The sequence below is a fragment of the Lissotriton helveticus genome, chromosome 4_1, assembly GCF_964261635.1.
Source record: "Lissotriton helveticus chromosome 4_1, aLisHel1.1, whole genome shotgun sequence".
Taxonomy (NCBI): domain Eukaryota; kingdom Metazoa; phylum Chordata; class Amphibia; order Caudata; family Salamandridae; genus Lissotriton; species Lissotriton helveticus.
In genome coordinates this window covers 718,656,000-718,665,105 of record NC_136063.1, presented here as the reverse complement: position 1 = coordinate 718,665,105, position 9,106 = coordinate 718,656,000, and the positions used below count along the sequence as shown (strand labels likewise).

The 9,106-nt window shown below is 40.5% G+C and overlaps 1 long non-coding RNA gene across 1 annotated transcript in view; it reads left to right on the top strand.

Moving 5' to 3' along the window:
• The first annotated feature begins 451 nt into the window (after positions 1-451).
• Positions 452-9,106, top strand: part of LOC144828834 (uncharacterized) — a 29,038-nt gene continuing 20,383 nt past the window's right edge. The window contains exon 1 of the long non-coding RNA XR_013610542.1: positions 452-566. This is a non-coding gene — a long non-coding RNA (uncharacterized LOC144828834). The remainder of the gene's footprint in view (positions 567-9,106) is intronic.

The following is a 9,106-nucleotide window of genomic DNA, read 5'->3' as shown; positions in this document are numbered from 1 at the left end:
GGAGGTAGCCGTCCTGTTTAGAAACCTTTTTCAATTAGTGCAGCTGGTGCCGGTATCAGCCACTGAGGCTAATACCCAAAACAGCTCCCTCACTATACTTCAATGCATCCACCTGAAACTGTGCAGAGCCTGATTATAAGGATGTGGCCTAACGGCCAGAGCCGGCCACTTTAGAGCTGGGGAACCACGTTCGAGTCTCGCTGTCGCCTTAACATCCTGTGATTGTGGGCAAATCATGAAATGTTCCCAAGCCTACAATAAAAAGAATGTGTTCTTGTGCAATGTAACTGGTGCTCATGTGAAGCCTCCAATACCTTCGGGTCGAGTTCACGCTATATATATATAACTGCACATATAAAAACCCTTCTTGCATCGACTCTGGCCTTCCATGCAAACTGGCTTTTCTGGACATCTAAAGCATGCAGACTGTCGTCATGGATTGTGGGTTGCCTGTGCCTCGTGGGCTTCTCTTACTGCTCATGTAATTATATCTTTTCAAGACCCGGTAGTTTTCAACTTCCGGTGATTCTTCGTGAATGTTGGCCTTCCACTGTGAGCACTTTTAGGTAAGCACTGAGCTATATAATCTCGATGCAGGTTCGTTTTCCCCGCTCCACTCTTTGTCACTTTTTTGTTTACCCTATTTGTCACGTTTGTAGGGAGCATTGCACTGGCATCATTTTATTCCCAATTCTGCACCGTATGTCCAAAGGAAGCGCGGGAGTTTCACTGAGACACTTTGGACAGAGGTCAAACACTTTCCCTTCCTCCCGGCATCAGGGTCCGTTCGAAGTGGCATCGAAAGCAGAGGGCATGGAAGCAAACGCCGAACCTGCCATCTATCTACTGCAAACCATGATAATTCCAGAAACAAGAGCAATGAAAGCAAAAGGCTGTGACAGAAAACATGGGTGGGTCGTACAAGAATAGAAACCAAACACGGTTTAAGACTAACAGTACATAAACAAACACCGTCCCTGCACAAGAAACTTTACATTTCCAAGCGACATAGCACTTTAAATATTTCCCTAAATGAAATGGGAGAAGGCGGGTGACAAAAAGCTAAAAGGGAGTGTAAAAGTCTCTGTGCTCGCCGGCCAAACACCCGGGAGAGTAAGACCCCCGCGGCGCAGCAGCGGCCCTCCCTTGGCTCATTTCCCTTCCCTAAACGGATGGTCATTAACACATGGATGCTAATGAATCCTTTTCAGTGACGCTTTGTTACCATGGTTACAGATTCACGGCGCTGTCAATTAAGGCGCCTGCATTGCACAAACGCTGCAACAACAAAATGCGAAGCTCTCCTTTACCCCTGCCGTGTTTTATTGCTAATATAGTATTAGTATCTACGACACCAAGAGAAATACACAAATGATCAAAGAAAGAATATTATTAAATGAAAAAGTGACCGTAAGAGCAGGATAGATATAGCACGAACTGCACTGCATCATGGCGCTTTAATAACCGTAACGCGCGTGACATTGGTACAAACCCGTTGGGCTTTGATCTGTTGGCGCCCAGAGTGTTTCGACCCTCTAAACTGGTTTACTGGTACTAACCACACGGGTGAGACAACGATTTAATAGGGAGAGCTGACCGGGGTCTGGCTCGGTCTTAAAGTCTGTGCACGAGCCAAAACAATTTTTGCTATGTAAATCACACAACAATCATCACTAAGACATGATAAAAGGCCAGATGTATGAAGCTGTTTGCGATTCGCAAACTGTGTTTTGGTATGTATGTCCAAAATCGCAAAATAAGGAATTGCAAAAATTGCGATTCCTTATTTTGCTCAAGCATTTAAGGAATCGCAATTTTGCAATTCCTTACAGCCTTATTCATCAACGGGCCGTTTTGCGAGCCCCTAATAGCGATTCATAGCAAATCGCTATTAAGGACTTGCAAAACGGTATTCATGTAGGAATTGCTAAATAAATAGCGATTCCTACACATTCCTTATTTGCGAGTAGCAAATTGCTAATCGCAAATAAGGAATAACTCCCCATTCATTCCTATGGGCCAAAAGGCCCATAGGAATGAATGGGGAGTATTCCTTATTTGCGATTAGCAATTTGCTACTCGCAAATAAGATAGCGATTTAAAGGGTGCCAGGGGTGTCCAAAGGACACCCTGTAGCACCCCTTAAATGCAAATTGAAACAGGTGTTGCGCACACACATGTCCAAAGGACATGTGCGTGTGCAACATGCAACTTAGAAAAATGCTTTTAAAAGCATTTTTCTAAGTTTTTGCTATTTACCGAGAGGTCTGACCTCTCGGTAAATAGCGGCCCAAAATTGCATTTTCGCAATTTTAAAATGCTTCATGAATTGCATTTAAGGAATCTCAAATAGAGATTCCTTAAATTCAATTCTTCGCAAATGTGCGAATTCTTAAATAGCCAATTTTGCATTTGGGATGATGAATCCCAAATGCAAAAATTGCACTCGCAAAAGGCAAGATTCTGAGAATCTTGCCCTTTGCGAGTGCAATTTAGCTTGATGATTCAGGCGGTATAATGCTATGCATCAAACATTTTTTTTGCGAATCCACATTAAGAAATCGCAAATTACCACCAACTTGTAGTTTGTGGTAATTTGCGATTTCTTTTACAAATGCACTTTTTGGCATTTGTTAAGGTGCCATGTGGCGCTCATAAATGCCCTTAGGGCATGTATGTGCGCCATATGCGCACACATGTAAGTTTCAGGGACACCCCTGCACCTTTGAAATTATTCTCAATTTGCGATTAGCAAATTGGGAATCGCAAATTGCGAATAACTTCACATTCCATCCTATGGGCCTCCTGACCCATAGAAATGAATGGGAAATTATTCCTTAATTGCGATTAGCAATTTGCTAGTCGCAATTAAGGAATTTTAAGAAATCGCTAAAAAATAGCGAATTTCTACATACATCCCAATTTGCAATTCCCAAATAGCGATTTCTTAAAAATCGCTATTTGGGAATCGCAAATGATGGGGATGATACATCTGCCCCAAAGTCTCTTCAAAGTTAAAAAAGTGCGTTTATTTAAAACAGAGAAGCTTTGACATTAAGAGGGTTAATTTAAGCAGGGCGCTGAGAAGATGGTTTTAAAAAGTGATAGTTTTGTTCCACTGGTGTTCTGAACTCACATATTTGAAAGGGATCCCATATGGGACATTGAGAATGTATTTCTACCTAAATTAAGCTTTTTTTGCAACATTAGGACAATAAAAGACTGTGGAAAAACTTAACGTTGTAACCTGTACCATGCAGTTTGCTTGCAGCTTTTTGATGACAGTTCACAGGCCACTGTGCTATATTAGGATTCCAACTTATGACCTGCAAATAACAAAAGGATCTATGTGACAAAAGCAGTAGCCCATTGAGCTAGTCACATAGAATACAGTTCTGTGATCTCCATGGTATACATTCTTTGCAGCAGGCGTATTAACCCTTGGTGCTACTTTAGTATGAGTCAAAAATGTATTAGAAAAAAACCTCCAATCTCTCTCCAGCAGAAACATTAATGATCAGAGTTATCTTGACACTTTTATTGTTGACTGAAAACTGCTGGACACTCAAGGAGCTCTGCAGCTGGTGCTTTCAAACCTATAAATGATCTCTAAACACAGCGCCACCCAAGATCAGCGCCAGGTGCGGCTGCACCGATCACACCGCTCTAAAACCGGCCTGCGCCTGGACATCAGAATCAGGTAACCATGGGAAGCATTGGTGCATACTGCCATACATGCCACTAGACCCGATTCAGGCCGGAGACTACCGATTTTCCGAGCCAAAAGTGGCTTTATTTTAGCTGTCGCCCGCCTGAAATTGCATTTTCTACAATAGAAGTCAATGGGGAATTTTCGTTCCACTGATTTTTTATTTTAAATCTCCCACGTCCCTGTCCTAAAATGTTGGCATGTATGTACTGCCTTATCACATTCCTCATGGCCAAGAGAGATGTGTTTTTTGTAAAATTAAACTAATAATGAGATAGACAAACCAACTGATTTTTTGATACTTAATATTACTATAAAAAACAATGACATCTATTTTATTATTAACGTACAATGAATAACATTTTGATTAGCCCTGCAAAGACTGAAACAGAGGTATTAAGTGCGCACCGTAGTATTTTAATATCAAAGGATGCTTGATGGAAATATCATGTAAAGCCAGGAAGCCCGAATGGAAGCCGACACCAACATTATAACATTCCTCTGTAGAGTGACATGTGAAATATTTCATATGTGCCTGCTGTAGTGAGTGTGCATTCAAATGAACATTAGTTCAATAATGGGAGATCAATGCATGAATTTATGTATGAAGACGTGTGTGTGGTGTCTGTGGAAAGGAAATAGGGAATTGTATTAGCACAATGCAGGTTGTCTAGGCAAGCTTAAAGTGGTCTTACAAAAAAAAACAGCTCCCAAACTCAGAACAGTATTTAATGAGACATCATCTCATCAAGCATATTCAATCCATTATGCCCTGACTCTAGTTAAATTCCTGTGTTTACACCTTCTATGCAAGCTAAAGCACAAATGACACAGACCCGCTCAGAGTAATTTGCGATATATTTTTAATATAGAAGAAGGGGAAAGATAGCAGGATCCACCTCTTGTGAGGAGTGGCCCCTAACACACTCAAAGTGGGTGAAGAAATAGCATGTTATGTTTTGCATGTGTGTGTCTGTTTGTACATTAATGTGCCCATATATGATGAACATATTTAGAAGGTGCAGGACCCACTAGCTGGATATATTATGATTGGGCTCTATATTAACATTTGTGTCAATAAACACATTCTTTACCTGAATAGATCAGTTGGCACAGTATGGCAGAGGGGCCGCCCTGCAGCACAGTAACTTACTCCAGCTTACATTTTTAATGTTTCTTGCACCGAACACCCCCTTCAGAATTGTAATAATGATATTAGTGTCTGATGCATTGAATCTGTGTTTTTGATGCACCCGTCTTGATATAATTGAGTCGAGTGTGTTTGGGGAAAAAAAAAACAATGGCAGATCCACTCAGACACCCACACAGGCACTCACACACCCACTCACAGACCCATATACCCACTCACTGACCTATACAGTCACTCACACACCCACTCTCAAAGGTCACAGGTTACAGTTAGGAAATAACATTTTAAAAACCTTCGAAATTCACAAAAAAACAAAGGTTACAGGGATGTTATAGTTCGGAAATAACATTAAAAAACCTTGGAAATTCACTTAGAAGTGATGTAATATGTGAGGTCTTAAGCAGTGCATTGTGGGGGCATAAAGTATAGTTAGCTCAGGTAACTATAACTGCTGAATTTCAATGGTTTTGTACAAGTGAAATCTGAGCCTAATTATAACACTCTTTAACCTCTGTTTTTTTCAATGAATTTCTTCGTTTTTAAAATTTCTATTTCCTAACTATAACGTCCCTATAACCTTTGTATTTTTCAGTGAATTTGTAAGGATTTTCAAATTTTATTTCTAAAGTATTATGTCCATATGATGTTTAGTTGTTTTAGTTATTTTCTAGAGTTTATTTTTAATACTAAGTATATTAACATTTATTTTGATTTTCAATTTAGTTTTTTTAACTACAGACATTCTCTTTTATAAATATACTTTATATATGTTTTAAAAGGAAAAAAATCATATAAGTACTTAATGTGAAATATTTTCATTTTTTGTTAATGCAATCAATTCTTTTTCAATTTGTTTTCTTCGTTCCGTGGTACCTCTGTGGGTATGAAAACACAGATGGGACTGGTACTCTATGGTTTTTAATCCTGATCATGTGATTGGAATTAATCTGTGAATCCGAATCTCTGGACTGGCTGAAAATTCTATAAATTATTTTAAATATGTACATCCCTCCATTCTCATTAATGACATCAGTGTGGGCATATTTACAAGTATATATAAGGCACCCTATATCTCTGTTTCAAGAAAGTTACCCATTTTAGCAGTTCTGAGAATCTACCGACCGGATTGGTGAATTCGGCCGATGATACACACAAAGCTTCCCTTTTGATTGGATATATTAGGACCACAATCATGTACATCAAAAGCAACACCCCAAAACAGCTAGTTCTCAAGCGAAGTCTCTAGAAAGAGGATTGAGAACCGGTGGTGCTTTGCTTTCAGAGAATGCCTGAAGCTGCTTTTCCTGTCCAGGATGAACAACCGCAAACTGTTCAAGATGAGGAGGAAGACACCAGCTCGAAAAAAAGAAAGCAATGTCTGGAAGCATTTAATAATACCTTCTGGGGAAAAGAAGGTAACAGCAAAATATGTGCAGTGCAATATTTGTGGCAAGCAGTTATCCAGAGGCACTGCAAAGAAGTATTCACATAGTACAAGTTCCATGCGGAAGCACTTAAAAAAATTCATAAAAAGAGTTGACAACCGGATGGTACAGAAGAAAGCTGGTGCAGCAGGACAGTGCACCTCTACAGCACCCTTGGGAGAACCATCATCAGCTGCAGTCATTACAATACCAGCTGCCTGCGAAGAATTGAGTCAGATGGTTACTCATTGTGGGAAGTGCCACATATTTGTTGCTGTAAAAATCTTCTCTGTGGGTGCAAACTTGAATAGAGTGAAGAAGCATCGCTGTTAGTTTTTTTTTGCTTCCATTTACCACATAATGGGCCACATGTATGACCCTATTATGCGATCTCAAAAGGGCGATTTGCAGAATCAGCCAGTTTGTGAATGCAAAAAAGGCTTTTCCTGTGTGTCAAACCCTATTTTGCGATTCTGTAACCTGTTACCAAATGGCAAAATGAGTTTATGATTTGGTATTTGGAAGAGGTGTATTTAGAGCATCCCTTCTAAATACCACATCACAACGGTATATATGAATGTTTTGTAACCATGAATGTGGTCGTAAAACATTCACATTTTACCACCAACTTCAAGTTGGTGATAACCCATTTTTCAAATGGGAAGGCGTCCCCGAGGGACCCCTTTCTGTTTGGGAATGGTGGCAAAAACTTTTTTTAAGAGCAGGCAGTGGTCTCATGGACAACTGCCTGCTCTTGAAAAATGTTAAGAAAACCTTTCATTTTTTCATTTAAACGCAATTCATTTTCCTTTACGGAAATCGGGCTGCATTTAAAAAAAAATTGCTTCATTTGAAAAGCAATCCCGAACACCTTAGCAGGCCACCATCCCTGTGATTTTAGCGATTCCTAGGAGGTTGAAAATTGCAACCTACCTCATTAATATTATTTAGGTAGGTCAATTTGCGACCCCCCAGGAATCGCTAAATGAAACTTTTGGAGTTTTATACATTTGGAATAGAGATTTACAGAGAATCGCGATTAGGTAATCGCTATTCCTAATGTTGATATATGTGGCCCAATGTTTTTTGAAGACTGAAGCGAGTTGCTTCTTTGCATTTCCCCATCCTTACCCTTTTAATACCCTGTTCACTTTTTGTTTTAAAAAAAAAAATGAAAAAAAGAAAAAATAAACTGTTAAAAAAAACCCTTCTAGAAAAAACCCAGTTCTTTTTAGAACCACCATCTGGTCAAACAAAGAGCTAACTCTATGTTTTTAGTGTGTCAGTGACTGTATCAGTGTGAGAATGGATGTGTCAGTGTGTGCATCAATGTGTGTCTGGATGCATTAGTGTTTGGGTGTGTCAGAGTCTGCATTGGTATGTCTCTGGGTGTGTCAGTGTGTACGTCAGTGTGTGCATGGGTGTGTTATTAGATGCATTAGTGTTTGGCTGAGTGTGTCAGTGTCTGCTTTGGTGTATGCCGGGCTGTGTCAGTGTCATCATTGATGTATGCTTGGTCTGTCAATGTGTGCATCACTGTGTGCCTAAGTGTGTTATTGGATGCGTTAGTGTTTGGCTGGGTGTGTCAGTGTATGCATCCATGTATGCCTGGGTGTGTTAATGTATGCGTCAGTGTGTACCTGGGTGTATTATTAGATGCATTAGTGTTTGGCTGAGTGTGTCATTGTCTGCTTTGGTGTATGCCTGGGAGTGTCAGTATCTGAACTGGTGTATGCCTGCATGTGTCAGTGTATGTATTAGTGTGTGCCAGGGTGTGTTAGTGTCTGTATTATTGTGTATATGGGTGTTTGAGAGGCTGTATCAGGGTTTAGCTGAATGTCTGTGGTGTATCGACAAGGGAGCGGGTGTGTCATTGGCTGTATGACTATGTGCCTGAGTGTGTGAGTTTCTGTATGGGAGTGTGGCTGGGTGTGTCAGTATTTGCATCAGTGTGTGTCTGGGTATGTCAGTGGCTGTATCAGTGTGTCCCTGGGTATGTGAGAGGTTGTATCAGTGTGAGCCTGAGCCTGTCAGTGGCTGTATCGGTAAGTACCTGGGTGTGCCAGAGGCTTTATTGGTCTGTCTATGGATGTGTCATTCTCTGTGTCATTTTATCAGTGTATGTCTGGGTGTGTGAGTGGCAATATTGGTGTATGTATGTGGGTGTGTGAGTGGGTGTATCAGTGGATAGGTGGGTGTATGAGTCGCAGTCATTATAGAACCAGCTGCCTTGAAAAATGTGAGCAAGATGCTTACTCACTGTGTGAAATGCACATACTTTTCACAGTATGAATGTCTCCTGTGGGTGCATTTTCCCTTTTTACTGTTCTTAGGTTCTGTACTCATACACCAAAAGTGATGTACTGTTGAAAGAATTATCAATGAACAGTGTGGGAAAAACAATCATAAAGATTGTAGGAAAAAAACTGCATACTATGTGTATGTAACTAATTACAAGGTGAAGAAATTTAGGAACACCATCTTGGTTTCAAACTCTGAGCTGTGCAGAATATCCTTGGGATAACTTACATAACTTTTTGAAAGAAACAAACGGTAACAATAAAGGCATCAAATTCAAGACAAACACAAGAAGATAATGGACGGAGCACTGAAACTTTTCAGACACTCACCCCCAGTCACACATCTAGGTTGAATCCTTCATCGTTCTATAGCTCACTTCGCCACCCCAGTTCAGGCCAAGCCATATGCAAATCAGTCTTGACCCTGTGCCTCATGGGAACAGTCCAGCCCGAACTGCCAAGCCAGGTCTTCCCTGGACCAGAAACAAGCATCCTGGGACCAGTTTCGGGGTAACACCCCTCA